Source organism: Anas acuta, chromosome 2 (assembly GCF_963932015.1).
Source record: "Anas acuta chromosome 2, bAnaAcu1.1, whole genome shotgun sequence".
In the NCBI taxonomy this organism is placed as follows: domain Eukaryota; kingdom Metazoa; phylum Chordata; class Aves; order Anseriformes; family Anatidae; genus Anas; species Anas acuta.
In genome coordinates, this window is record NC_088980.1 from 72517659 (window position 1) to 72531355 (window position 13697).

At 37.8% G+C, this 13697-nt stretch overlaps 1 protein-coding gene and 1 long non-coding RNA gene across 9 annotated transcripts in view; one reads left to right on the forward strand and one right to left on the reverse strand.

Moving 5' to 3' along the window:
- Positions 1-13697, reverse strand: part of CDH18 (cadherin 18) — a 434225-nt gene that overhangs the window by 129344 nt on the left and 291184 nt on the right. The window lies entirely within an intron of this gene.
- On the forward strand, positions 95-929 carry LOC137851737 (uncharacterized). The gene is made up of 2 exons (XR_011093411.1): positions 95-386; positions 731-929. It is a non-coding gene; the product is annotated as an uncharacterized lncRNA (long non-coding RNA).

The following is a 13697-nucleotide window of genomic DNA, read 5'->3' on the forward strand; positions in this document are numbered from 1 at the left end:
CAAGCAGAGCACACGTGCAGCATCCCACAGCTGCAGACAATACTCATTCAAAGGCTGTCATTTGCTCTCTTCAGCAATCCCAGCCATGCCTGAGCTGGCCCAGCTGGCTTCAGCCCCTGCTTGCTCAGGAGGATTGGAAGCACGTATGTGGGCAGGGGACAGTGGGGTGTTAGCACATATTGAGAAAGTCCTGGAGAAGGAAGGCCTCAGGTACAAGGTGAACTGAGTTAGCCATGGTGCTGCAGAGGCAGGTGCTCCAACATGCTCTTCAGATACGGGCAGCTTTGCAGCACACCCAGCATCGGGGGCTGGCCTTCAGAGGTACCATGAAAGCTGCTGTGAGCACTGAAAAAAAACAGCTGCCTGTTTTCTGAGATACAAAATTTGTAAGAAAACGATATTTTCTTCTCTGTGTTTAGGCCAATGTATGTGACGATTCATATGTTGTACAGGGAGGAACTATCTGTCATACAACAAGCACTGATAGATTCTTATCTATAGATAAAAATAAGTAGTGCAATGAAAAGGTGAGGTTGATTAAAAAATCCTAACATTTATCACGAGTTCACAAGCATTGCTCTTTGTTTACCTATATATTCTAACACTCTTGCTGCATAGTATAGCCATAGTAAAAATTAACTTTTCACAAATCTCTTTTAAGTAAAATGTATGACTTGAGAGAAAATGTAAAAGACGTGTGTTTTTGATTTGTTATTTTGCTTCTGCCTAGGAATGTGTGTCAACAGCTACATGAATCATTTTTAATTTCAAGGCCTTGAAATTCACCCTGAGGACTCCTGTCAGAAAGAAAGGATCTTCAGAGTTAAAAGAAGAAAATATTAAAAACACAGCAACATCATTGTAGCTGTCATCTGGCAACAGCTGTTAGTTGTATTATTAATCCAAAATGAATCAGGAATAAAAACAAACAAACAAACAAACAAAAAAAAAAAAAAAAAAAAAAACTTATTGGATTTTGACAACACAGCCTAACACAACACTTCACAGATGTGGTGGAAAACCCACAAGGAACCGTGGGGAGGTTAGAGCACTCCAAAACTTTTGCCAGCAACTTTCTGTTAAAAGGAGGACAAAATTCGTGCAAAGCAAAGGAACCACAGAAAGGAATCACATACAAAGGAGAGGCATCTGTGAGTCCTTCATCTCTTGCATGGTTAATTAAGACAAATACAGTCAATACCCTATTCCATTCATTTACTGTTTATTTCAACAGGAGATATGTGATAAAGGGTATCTGATGGTCAGTAAAAAAATTTCTATCCCTGGATGTTGCTCATATGAGAAACAAGAAATTAATTGCCCCTCAGACCTATAAAGAACAACACATCCTGAGATAAACACACAGACAGTAAATATGTATCACCCGTCTCTTTAAACCTACACCTAAAAGTCACAGCTTAATAATTTATGTTTCAATTCACAATTATTTAAGATTTAACTTTACTTAGGCCTTTCTCTGAAAGACAAGCAACTCCAAAAATGTATGTTTCAAACTTTTTTAAAAATTATCAGCTGTTGACTTTTTATATAGTCACTTTTTTTCAGAAGTACAGGTTTAAAAAAATCTACTTGGAAGATCTGTATCATGGAAATAATATTTGAAAGGAAAAAAAATAGTGAATTGCAGTGGACAGAAAGAATTTTACAAGAATGATGAATATTGATGTTATGTCATGAAAAAGCATTTTATAAACAATGCTAAATCTAACTTATTAAACACATACTTTGCATTATTACACACTTATATTGCACTTGCTCATATTTTTCTGACTTACTATGATGTCAGTTGAACAAGGAGATGGCGTATCTAAATAAGATAAACACATCTACATGCCAATTAAGAAATGAATGCTTTATGTAATTTAAAGCACAACTTTGCTAAATTATTATAATAAAGATTATTACTAAATATATTTTTGTAGCATACCACTCTTCAGTAGTTTAGAAAAATAATATTTTTCCCATCATTTTTTGCCTCATTTTATCTTATGTGATAGTTTAGAGGTGATATTTTAATATTATAAATATATATAACTAATAAGTCAACATGGCAGTGATTACATAAAATAATTTGCTGAAACACCTTAATGCACGATATTACTTTTACTACTTCAGTATACCTTGCAACTGTTGGTTTGACAGAGCATTCTGAAACTACTGCAGAACATACTGCACTACACAAATTTGAGATGCAACTGCTGACACACATTGTCTACACCACTGAGAATCCCTTGGAGATGGTATTACATCTGATCCAAATTCAATCTATTTAACAAAACAGAGGCTTAGACAAAAATCAAAAAAAAAAAAAAGAAAAAAAAAAGTCTGAGTTTCTTATGCTTGTCTTAAAGTTGTCTTCTTTTACCAAAATACAAAGTAATCTAGATATTTAGCATAAAGGCATCCACTTGCAAAAAGGCTTCCTCTATACAGAACAATACTGCATTGAAACAAATATAAAAGATCAGTGAAATAAACATACCGTACGCTTTTTCAGTGATTCAGTTACTTTTACAGAACATTATGGCTCAAGTGAACAACCCATTTCACTGCCATATTAACTTTTTGTCAGAACTGATTACAAATGGATTAAAGACAAGACTTGAGAAATGTATTTAAGGGAAAGGACCTGCATTATGTTACCAGTCCTTGCCATTTCATATTGAATGCAAGAGCCTGCAGAAAATCTCATCATAAAGAGATATCCTTCAAGAAGAAACGACTTTGATAAGTCCCTCATTTTATTTTCATCTTCCATTCAAGTGAAGCCTAACTCATATCATGGCTATATATATATGGAACTACTGCATGTTCTGCCCAAATACTTTTAGATGCAATCTATTGATCTAAAATTTATTTCTTGAAAGAAGAGTTTGTGAGAGAGCAAAACCTAATTTAATCTACCCTCTTCCCTTAGGACTGTTTTCCTGATGGCTATATCTACTTCTGGGACTGCAGCAGTTTACTGAGTTCCAGGAAGGCTTCAACTCTTCAAGCTTCCTTAATATTACAGATAGAATTGACTTCTTCCTTGTAAATATCATAAGCTTTATCTCACAATACTATGTAACCAAAATACCAATAGTCTTATGGACCAGTTAAGGAAAAAGGAAGAGGAAAAGCATTTTCAGAATATTTTAATACATAATCATAACAACAAATATTATTCATATTATCGTCCTTTAATCCTGAAATGTGTACTAAGAGAAAAACAAGATAAAACTATATAGGAAGAAAACAAAAGGCTTCCTTGAGGACATAAATTGAATGTTTCTGAGGTAAAATTAATGATGTACTCCTCTTGTAATCCTGTATGACTTTCAATGGCAGAATCTCTACCTATTGTTTAAATTTTCACATAAGTTATGTACTGGCTGGGAATTTGAACCCCTTTGTTTGCCTGAGGGATGTTCACACGTTAGAAAATGTGAAGTAAAATAGACCTTTGTTGACAGCAATACTTGCAAAAACATCATAGAAACTTAAGTGTCTGGCAGCTCCCTGGGGCCAGGCATGAGGAGCGTGGGATGTCCCTGGGTGGGCCAGGCAGGGCCCGCAGGCAGCACGCCAGGAGCAGGGCACTGGGGGCCCCAGCCAGGCGAGGCCAGGCTTCGCTGTGAGCCTGTGGGTGGGCCCAGCTAGACAGGAGCCATGTCTGGGCAGGGCAGGGCTGTGGGAAGCTGGAGCCCAGCCCTGATGCAGCCTCAGTGGGGCAGGGGCTGGTGGCCCTAGGGCTGCTATGGGGCGTTAGTGCACTCCAGACCATGACAAACAGAATGGCAAGTTTATATGGAAATTTGGAAAGAGCAAATGAAGATAAAAGCTTTGATTTGGTAACATAATTGTGCCTTTGTCATGTAAAAAGTCCAGTTCCAGATACAGCGATGGACAAACGGTGATCAATCTTACCCTTAGGGGAAAAAACAAACAAACAAACAAACACAAAAACAAACCTTCTATTATCATTTAGTGATTAAGTGAAAGAAAATATCTGTAAGTAAAGATATATAAAAAGAAAACAGTACTGTTCTGTTCTGGAAGCAAAGATACAGAGTCTCAGGAAATGTAGTTACAGCCTGTCCTAACTTTAAATTTACAAATATGATGGCAAATTATAGTGACAATTACAAGACATGAGGAAAAATTGCTGGTTATTATGTTCAGAGTCTACCTGTACTCTTAAGCTTACTGGGCTGCTTCTGTTGCTGCTGATGGGCTTGGCAAAGATGGCAAGGGATGGAGCATGGCAGGGGCTGGAAATGTACTCTGGGACAAGATGAGAAAATATGGGCACCACATAAGGGAACCCAGGAAATCCTATTGTCAGGCTTTATGTTCCCCCTTAATATAGACACCAACCTTGTGAATGATGCCAACTAAATACTGACAGGACAAATGCTAACATACAGCTGATAAAGTCAAATTTCCTGGACAGATCACACTTTTGTTGATGGTCTGTGGAGGTGGTTTCTCTTTCTCTTCCTGCTCAGATAAGAACTGAATTATAGATGTCTCTCAAATGTCACATTTGTTATTATCATATTCTAAACTGGGGCAAAATTGCTACATAAATATCTTCCAATTATTTTTTTTTTTTAAGTAGAGGGACAATTGATATGGAGCTGATAAAGCTTCCGTTCACCTTTTGGAGGAAGTATCTCTACTGCAGTTCAATTATTTTTGCTAAAATATTTATTGAAAAGCATTGTCTTTATACATAAGCTTTGGAAAAGCATCATCTCTACACTAGATTTGCTGTTCTGAATAGTCTATTGCAAGACAAGATGTTATCAGCTACTTTTATTCAGATTGTAACTGAAAATCCATGCATTGCTCTGAAATACAAAGATTGATGGGAAAACAGATACATACTTACTGATCTATGACTATGCATAAATTATATTCTGAGAGTAGCTGTGTTTTTAAGTCACTCCCATTTTTAAAAAGAGTAGAATGGAGGACCCAACGAACTACAGATCGGTGACCCTCACCTCTGTGCCTGGCAAGATCATGGAACAGATCCTCCTGGCAGAAAAGTCAAGGCATATGCAAGACAACGAGGTGATCCAAGACAGCCAGAACAGCTTTACCAAGGACAAATCCTGCCTCATCAACCTGGTGGCATTCTACGACTGAGTGACTGCGTCAGTTGACAAAGGAAGACTGACCGACGTCATCTACCCAGACTTCTGCAAGGTCTTTGACACAGTCCCAGGTGACATCCTGGTCCCCAAACTGGAGAGAGATGGATTTGATGGATGGACCATTCAGTGGATAAGGAGTTGGCTTGAAGGTCACACCCAGAGAGTGGTGGTCAGTGGCTCTATGTCCAAGTGGAAGGTAGTGATGAGTGGTATACCGCAGGGGTCTGTCCTAGGACTGGTATTGTTTAATGTCTTTATCAATGACATAGACAGCGGGATGGGACCACCAAGCTGCGTGGTGCAGTCGATACAACAGAAGGGATGCCATCCAAAGGGACCTGGACAAGCTTGAGAATTGGGCCCAAATGAACCTAATGAGGTTCAACAAGTCCGAGTCCAAGGTGCTGCACCTGAGCCAGGACAATCCCAGACACAACTCTGGGAGAAGAACTTACTGGGAGATGAACTTACTGAGAGTAGCCCTGCAGAGAAGGACTTCGGGGTTCTGGTGGACAAAAAGCTCGACATGAACCAGAACTATGCTCTTGCAGCCCAGAAAGCCAACTGCATCCTGGGCTGCATAAAAAGAGGAGTAGCCACCAGGTCAAGGGAGGTGACTGTCCCCTTCTGCTCAGTCCTTGTTACAACGTGTCCAGAGGAGGACCAAGAAGATGATCAAGGGGCTGGAGCACCTCTCCTGTGAAGACAGGCTGAGAGAACTGGGGATGTTCAGCCTACAGAAGAGAAAGCTCCAGTGTGACCTCTTTGCAGCCTTTCAGTACCGAAAGAGGACTTACAAAAAAAATGGAGAATAACTATTTGCTTAACCAGATAATATCAGGACAAGGGGGAATGGTCTTAAACTAAAAGAAGATAGATTTAGATTAGAGATTAGGAGGAAATTCTTTACTCTGAAGGTGGTGAAGCAATTGAACAGAGAGGTTGTGGATGCCCCATCCCTACAGGTGTTCAAGACCAGGCTTGATGGGGCCTTTGCCAACCTGATCTAGTGGGTGGCATCCCTGCCCATGGTAGAGGGGTTGGATTTAGATGATCTTTGAGGTCCCTTCCAACCCAAGCCATTTTATGATTCTATGATTTTATGACTTTTGTGCATTTTAAAAATCAGCATTTATATGCAACTTCTAAAGGCAACAGTATCCTCCATCAATTCTAAATGCCTTGTTTCCTTTTCACAAGTGTAGCACCATTGGTCTTTCATTGCCTCCAGGTTGAATAAAATATAATTTCTCAAAATAAGAAACATAAAAATGTGAACTTATTCATGAACTTATAAAAGCAATAGCATTATTAACACAATATAATATTAAAAAAAAAAAAAAAAAAAAAAAGAGAGAGAGAGAGAGAGAGGAGAGAAGTTCAGCCATTTAATAAATATGTAACCGCTTTGTTTCCAACCACAGATACTTTAGCATTAACAAACCAGCAGCTTCTGGAATAGTACCTCAATATTGCTCCCTCCCGTTTTCATTGCTACTGCAGAATTTCATTGCCACCCTTTAACTTAATTTCTGAAATTACCATCCCCAATAATACCAATACCCACAATAACTTGTGGAAGGGAAAATTGAATTGGGAAAGGGAGTGTGGATCATGAGCAGAGAATAAGGCATCTCAACGCTTTGTTCTAAATCTTCATTTCAGTCCTCCAGCCAAAAAAAAATAAGGGGGAGAAGAAGGAGTCAATGTCCCAGTAATTCTTTCTTGTAGAATTAGAGATACCACTAGGATGCCACTGTCTAGAAGAAGGCACAATTAAAGGCAGTAAAGTCATTGCTTAGTTCCACAGCATTACAGTGATCTGTAATGTATTGCTAGCACGTGGACTGGTCCTTGGGCACAGTCTTTAAAGATAGTGTAGTGCATTAATCTTCTGAGTCAGTCTCCTGACTCTCATCCCAGTTGAGCTAAAAATTACGCTAATGTATTTGTGGTTTTAGGGTGAAATCTTACTCATTCCTGTTCCCTCAAGTTGAACACAGTCTATCACACATGCAATTTCCACACTTTGTTTGGATGGGATATTAGCTTTCCTTGTCTACAAACAAAGGAGTAATGGTGCATATTATCTCTTCTGAAAAGTTTGAAGACATGGAGAGAAATACCTGTTCATACAATTAATCATTTTCTGGAAAAAAAAAAAAAAAAAAAAAAAAAGATATGTAATAGATACTTACAATGAAACTCTTTTCTCACACCAATATCATTATCTTTTGTAATAGATACATAGTAGTTTAGACCTTCAGGGAAAGAAAAACAAACAAAAACAAAAACAAAACAAAAAAAAACAGCAGGCTATTCTCCTCAGTATATCTAAAAAGATGTGAAAGTTTAGAAATACGGAAAAGCAAGCTTAATAAACATAAACATCGGGTGAACCTTTTACAATGGCCCATAGAATATACATGTAAAAGCAAAACCTGGTAATGGTGAGCAGATAGCAATTTTTTGCATCTATAAGAAAGACTGTGAAGGATAAAGCAACAGACTCTAGACTATATGATTGTGTATATCTCACTGGTTTCACATCAGGACTTCAAACCTGGTTGAACAAACACAGCACTTCATCAGGCATTATATTTTGTTGAAAGTATAAAGATATATCTGTGTATTTACAAATAAAAGTCAATAATTTTTTTTTTTTTTTAAGAGTGTCTACCAACAAAAGGAACACAGTTGCCAATTAGAAGTTACAGAGTTATGGAAGCATGTGTTGATTCCTCATTTTTTTCCTTTTCTTTTTGTTTGCGGGGGGTGGAGGGGAGGAAGGGAAGTATAACTGGTGGTTGAGAACAAATACACATACTAGTTGTTTGAAACAGTGAATGACAAGAGTCACAAGCACAGAAACAACAGCAGAACAACCAAGGATGAGTTTCTTCCTGATTTCTGAAATAAATCTCCAATACACAGTGAGACTCCTAGGAGAGGGAAAACAAGGTTACAACATCCGGTAATCTTTTTGCCCTTGTTTTTAGGGCTCTTTTCCTTCCTTTTTAACTATATGATTGATGTTGGAAGAGATAGTGGTGGTAGATAGTGGTAACCCATAAAGAAAGTGCAGAGGCAGAACATTGGTACTGCTGTTATGAGCTGTAGAGTGGTCAATCTCCCTCTGCTCCTCAAACCCTTGCCCAGCAGGCAGACCATAAAATTGCTCCAGCAGGCAGACCATAAAATCTCCTTGGGGCAGATCTCTTGTTAGTACTTAAAATCCAAATCCAAATGACATTACAATATTTATATTACTCTCTGCTGTTAGCTGGCAGATGACACCCTCAAGTAAGTGTTCATGACAATATTTTTAGATGAAGCATTTATTTCTGTCCCTTTGGGAATTAAGAAGTGTATTGTACAGTACCTGACAGAATTAGAAGAAAGAAGTAAGACTCCTATTTTGATCCTGAATTCCTGTGATTTTCTTGACAACAAATGGTACGCTTTGGTAAGGATATATACTAGAGATATAATTTCAGAAATTCCTTGGAGGAAAATAAACACATGAACACTTGAGCATGAAATGCAGTTCTTACAACTTCAAGATAAAAAGTACGGTATACATGCACAAAAATAAATTAATTTTAAAGTTAATTACACACATTTAGCAAGATGCATAGCTAATAAAAGGAACTCAAATTTCAGCGTGATTCTCCACTGTGACCTCATCTTGATAGTAAGTAGGAACCAATCACATTTAATTAAGTTGGAGTCTTTACTAAGAGCTATAAAAAAATGGCTTGCAATGCCAGTTCAAGTGAGATTTTGAATTTTCTCTATAGCTAATCTACTTGCCTAACAAACATAATGTGTACAAGCAAAATTTTATGATTAATGCAATCGCCCTTACTATTTTTTTTATAAAATTTAGTTACTGAGCAACAACATTTTAAGAGCCTATGTGTAAAAACTGTGATAGAAGAGGTTAAGTTTACTTTCAGACCACTGTAGGAACTTGGGCATTAACTGCTATCTTAGGAGTTTTGGCAGTTCGGGAAACATCACAAAATACTCCTTTACAGCATAGGCATTCAGTTTATGTATGATACTAATGGCCATAAGGCCATTAAAATAATATTGGAGATTCTCAGCATGAAGCAAAGAGATTGCTAAACACAGGACTCTCCAGTTTCAGTTAGCACTCTAATATGTACCGACTTGCATATCAGCATGGCATCATTAACCCCAATAAACATGTTTATTTTAAACAGATGTCACCAAGACAGATATTTCAACTAAAAGGAGTACGATTTATTATTATTTTCTTTTTACATCAGAAATAGGGATGCTTCTTCAAGTAAGCTGCACAATTTGATTTCTGAAACAATTTTACTACCTAATATAGTTTCCTCTGTACAGCAGAGACATTGAGTCATGAAGTGCCTTAAGATTACTCTAGTTAGCACAGTAGATTCTTAAAAGGAATACCACAACAGACTATTTTACTAGAGCATTCAAAGAGCACTCTTTCTTATTGCACTGCAAAGTCTAAGGAATTCCTCCAATGTAAAATATTATCTTTAAATGAAGAAATGAGGCAGATGTTAATCCACTACATCCAGAGTTATTACCTCAGTATTCATTTTAGCATATTTCATCAATTAACAATGTTGTGTTCTATTTGTATTTATCAGTATCATACCTATGAATAACTTTATAGATTATCAACAGTTTTTTTCTTGTTTCCCAAAACAAATGTGTGTACACTTGCATGCTTTAAATTAACACTCTACAGATTATAATGCCACCAGATATTCCAGTCCCACATGAACTCTGCCAAGAAGGTTAAAAATGAATAAGAAGAACAGTTACAGTTGAAAATGAAAGTCAAGATTTTCAAGGTTTGCTCATTTCGTGCTCATGAGGCATATCTCTATATTTGGAGGCATCTGTCCACCCACTGACTATATTACCTGTCATATGCTGTCCACCAAGTACCATACTAGAGAAGTAGTGAATGGGTCATTTCTTATAGGCATGTTTGAAGCCATTATTCATATTATTGTGAAGACAGAAAGCAGAGGGAGTTTGACACTCTTCTCACACTTCATAATTAGCCATAATTATTCAATTCAAGGCTAAACATGTTTTTCTCCCACCACACCAATGCCTACAAACAAAATGAATAAAAACTACAAGCCCTAGAGCCGATCACCTGAAAACCTAATGATTTTTAGGAGTTGCTGGTAGCCTGATGGAGGTAAGGCTGCTGCTACTCCTTGATTTTAATCTGTGATTAAGAAGCAGCAGTGGGGCGGAGTGTGTCCTCCCAACAGGCACACACACATACGCTAAACATACACACAGCAGGTGGCACACAGACAGAAATACTTAACACCAAAACACAAGTGGGATGGACAACTTCATCCTGTTTCCTTCTCTGCCTGCTCAGGATGAAGACCTATTTAAGCGGAACACAAACGTGCTCAACCGGTACCCACACATATCCAGTCTCAGACACCCCATTAACCTAGTAAGTGGTACCTCGATCCCCAGGCAAAGAGGCCTCTCAGTCAACATGCAGACCTTACAGTCACTCCGGTAGCTGGTCTGGACCTCTTGGCTCCTCCAACAACCAACTCTTGAACCCTCTGGTTTCTCCAGCATCTGGCCCAGACTTTGGGCCATGTGGATATCCAGAACCCAAGCTACTTACCCTACTTGCTGATCAGTCTAGCTTGATGCTCAGCAGTGACAGCACACTGACATACAGACCTATGTGATATGCACATGCTCTGCACTCTCTGCTTGCTGGCACTGCAGACACATGGGCCCCTCTGACCCATCTGTCCAGCTCCTGTTGCTGGCATTTAAACCTCCACACACACATGCACAGAGACAGAAAGTCTTTTCACCCAGGAAAATGGTTAGAAAGGCAGCATAATAACATACAGGACAAACTGCACTGATCAAGCACAGGATACAAACAGACAACAGTACTGAGCAGGAGCCTGTTTACACACGACCGGTCCCCTTTGTCCCCTTACGCCATTATTTTCCCTCGCTTTTTCCTCCCTAATCTGTCTCAGCCCCTCCATTTCTCTTCCAGTGGTCCTTCCTCTAAACATTCCAGAATAAGTCTAGCGCAATACCATGATGCTCTTCCCTGCATCCTATAACATGTCCCACACCCTGTAGGTAGTAGGTCCCTCAGCCTCTCCTGTTGCTGACTCCTCATGATGGGTTTCACCCCTGGACTATGGGGCTAAGGCTCAGCCCAGTATTGATTCCCCAGATGGGGAATTACCTGGGGGTTGCTCCCTGTGTGCTGCATCTCTGCGCTCCTTTGTGTGAGTTAAAACAAGCCTTTTATCAGATAAGCCAACAATGATGTTCTTTTGCCAACAACACAGCTTTTTTACTCTAAAGTTATTAATCTTGAGGTGGCCAAGTATTATATTTTAGATGCATGAATTCTCAAATATCCACCCTATTTAAGCCATTTTAAACCAAGCTAATAAAAATCTATAATTCTAAAGTCTCTGAATAGTAAGTTGTTCAGAACCAATCTGAAGAAGCACTAACTTAAGATTAGCATTTACACTACAGCTATGAACAGCTTCATGTCTGTATCCGATAGCTCCAAGAAGCTTTACCAACAGCTACAAGAGATCCTTAGACTTCTCAAAAGTTACATTCAATCACAAATGTTGAAACCTTTCCCCTTCTCACTTTTTCCTTGCTACAGCCCTTCTACTTCTTTCTTGTAAAGGAAGCTTGTGAATGCCACTGTAAATTCAAAAAATTTTTGGAGAAAAAATAATTAAGATGAAATTGAACAATTCAAACTGTTAGAAAAATAGGTCACAGAAATGCTTGCAGATTCAGAAGTGATGCATTTCGAAAATTAGTGTTTTAAAACCCAGAAATTCAACACGAAATTTCATAGTGAAACACTCTATTATTCAAGATTTTCCAATAATTTCCAATATTCTACTTCCCATTTCTTCACAACAAATTAAATTAAGTGCTATTCTGGAATTATGAAAAGACAACTTAAAACAAAAAGCTTACTCCTTTTTTATTTCACTGTTTCACTGTCTACTTCCCTCATAAGGTATTTATTCCTTCCCCATATAAGCATACTAATAAAGAATCAACAATATTTTCATATTCTGTACACATATTTAAAACAATTTAAGTTCATAGATGTTATTAAATCCCTGTCAAAGCCTAAGGCTTTGGGAGTGAAAATATACTTCCATCTGCTTTCTTTATAACAGACACAAATAGATGCAGATATAACAATATTACTTTCTTTTGTGATATAGACCTGGTACTGAAAACACCTATCATGGTTCTTCACTGACTAAATAACAGCTCCAGACTACAAGTTCCATACCATACCAAATAAAAAATATAGGCCATTGCCTCAGAGTGACAAAACAGAAATTAGAAATGTAGGCCAGGGTTGTATTTCTAAAGAAAACAAAGGCAGAGAGTGCTTGAGCACTGTACCACTGATTTACTCTCCCTCTTAATTGTCAACATGTACCCCAGAATGCTGTTAACCTGTGTCAACTAGCAGTCTCCCAGACTGTATCCACACATAGCCAGGTAAGTTGTGTGTCAGTGGTCACTCCCAGTAAACGGCATGATCGGGACTACAACAGGTTTGCCTCCAAGCAGTTTATACAGTCCTTCAACACTACTTTGTCAGGCTTTGCACTCTTAGGCCTTCCTAATGTGTTCAAAAATTCGTAGAATAATTTAGGTAGAGAAAGACATCTAGGGGTCATCTAGTCCAGCCCCCTGTTCAAAGGAGGTGTAGTCTCAAAGCCAGCTCAGGTGGTAAAAATGCATTTCTCTTCTACTGAAGCAAGTGCGTGCCTCCAAAATCCACACAGATTAACAAACACAAGCAATGACACAACTGTAAAAACATTACAGTGAAAACTATTATACTACACTCAATTCAGCACAATTTAAAAATAATTTTCTTCCATACGGTCAGTGTAGGAACCACAATAGATACATGAGTATAAAGAATGTGATTCTTTCAACTCAGCATTAAAGGTTTGATATGGAAAGGGAAAATAGTTTAAAAGTTCAAATGAAGAAGAAAAAAAAAAACTTGTTAAGTTTTATTTCCTCAATATTAGGACTATAAATACGTATTAAAAAAAAATAATCCATCATATTAATAAATAAGATAATGGTCTTCATAAAATCCAAAAATATTAACTACCGGTCCAAAAGAGGTTTCTTCTCTCTTTAAAGAAACCAATTTTGATTCCTTCTACATAAGTTACACTTCTTGGAAGACAGGAGAGGGTGATGCATAGAGTTTAAGCATAAATATTTTAGCTCATTCTACTTCTTGAATCAGAGAATATGATTTCAGCAAAATGAAAAAACAAAAGTTTTATAAATATGAGAATGATATTAATTTATTATGTTGAAACACACATTCAATAATACTCCTAAGCCTATCCCTCAGGCAAAACAAAGCATTTAAAATCGTTATGTATTAGGCACACTTGAGTCACTTCCTAAACAGAGGTTTGAAAATAT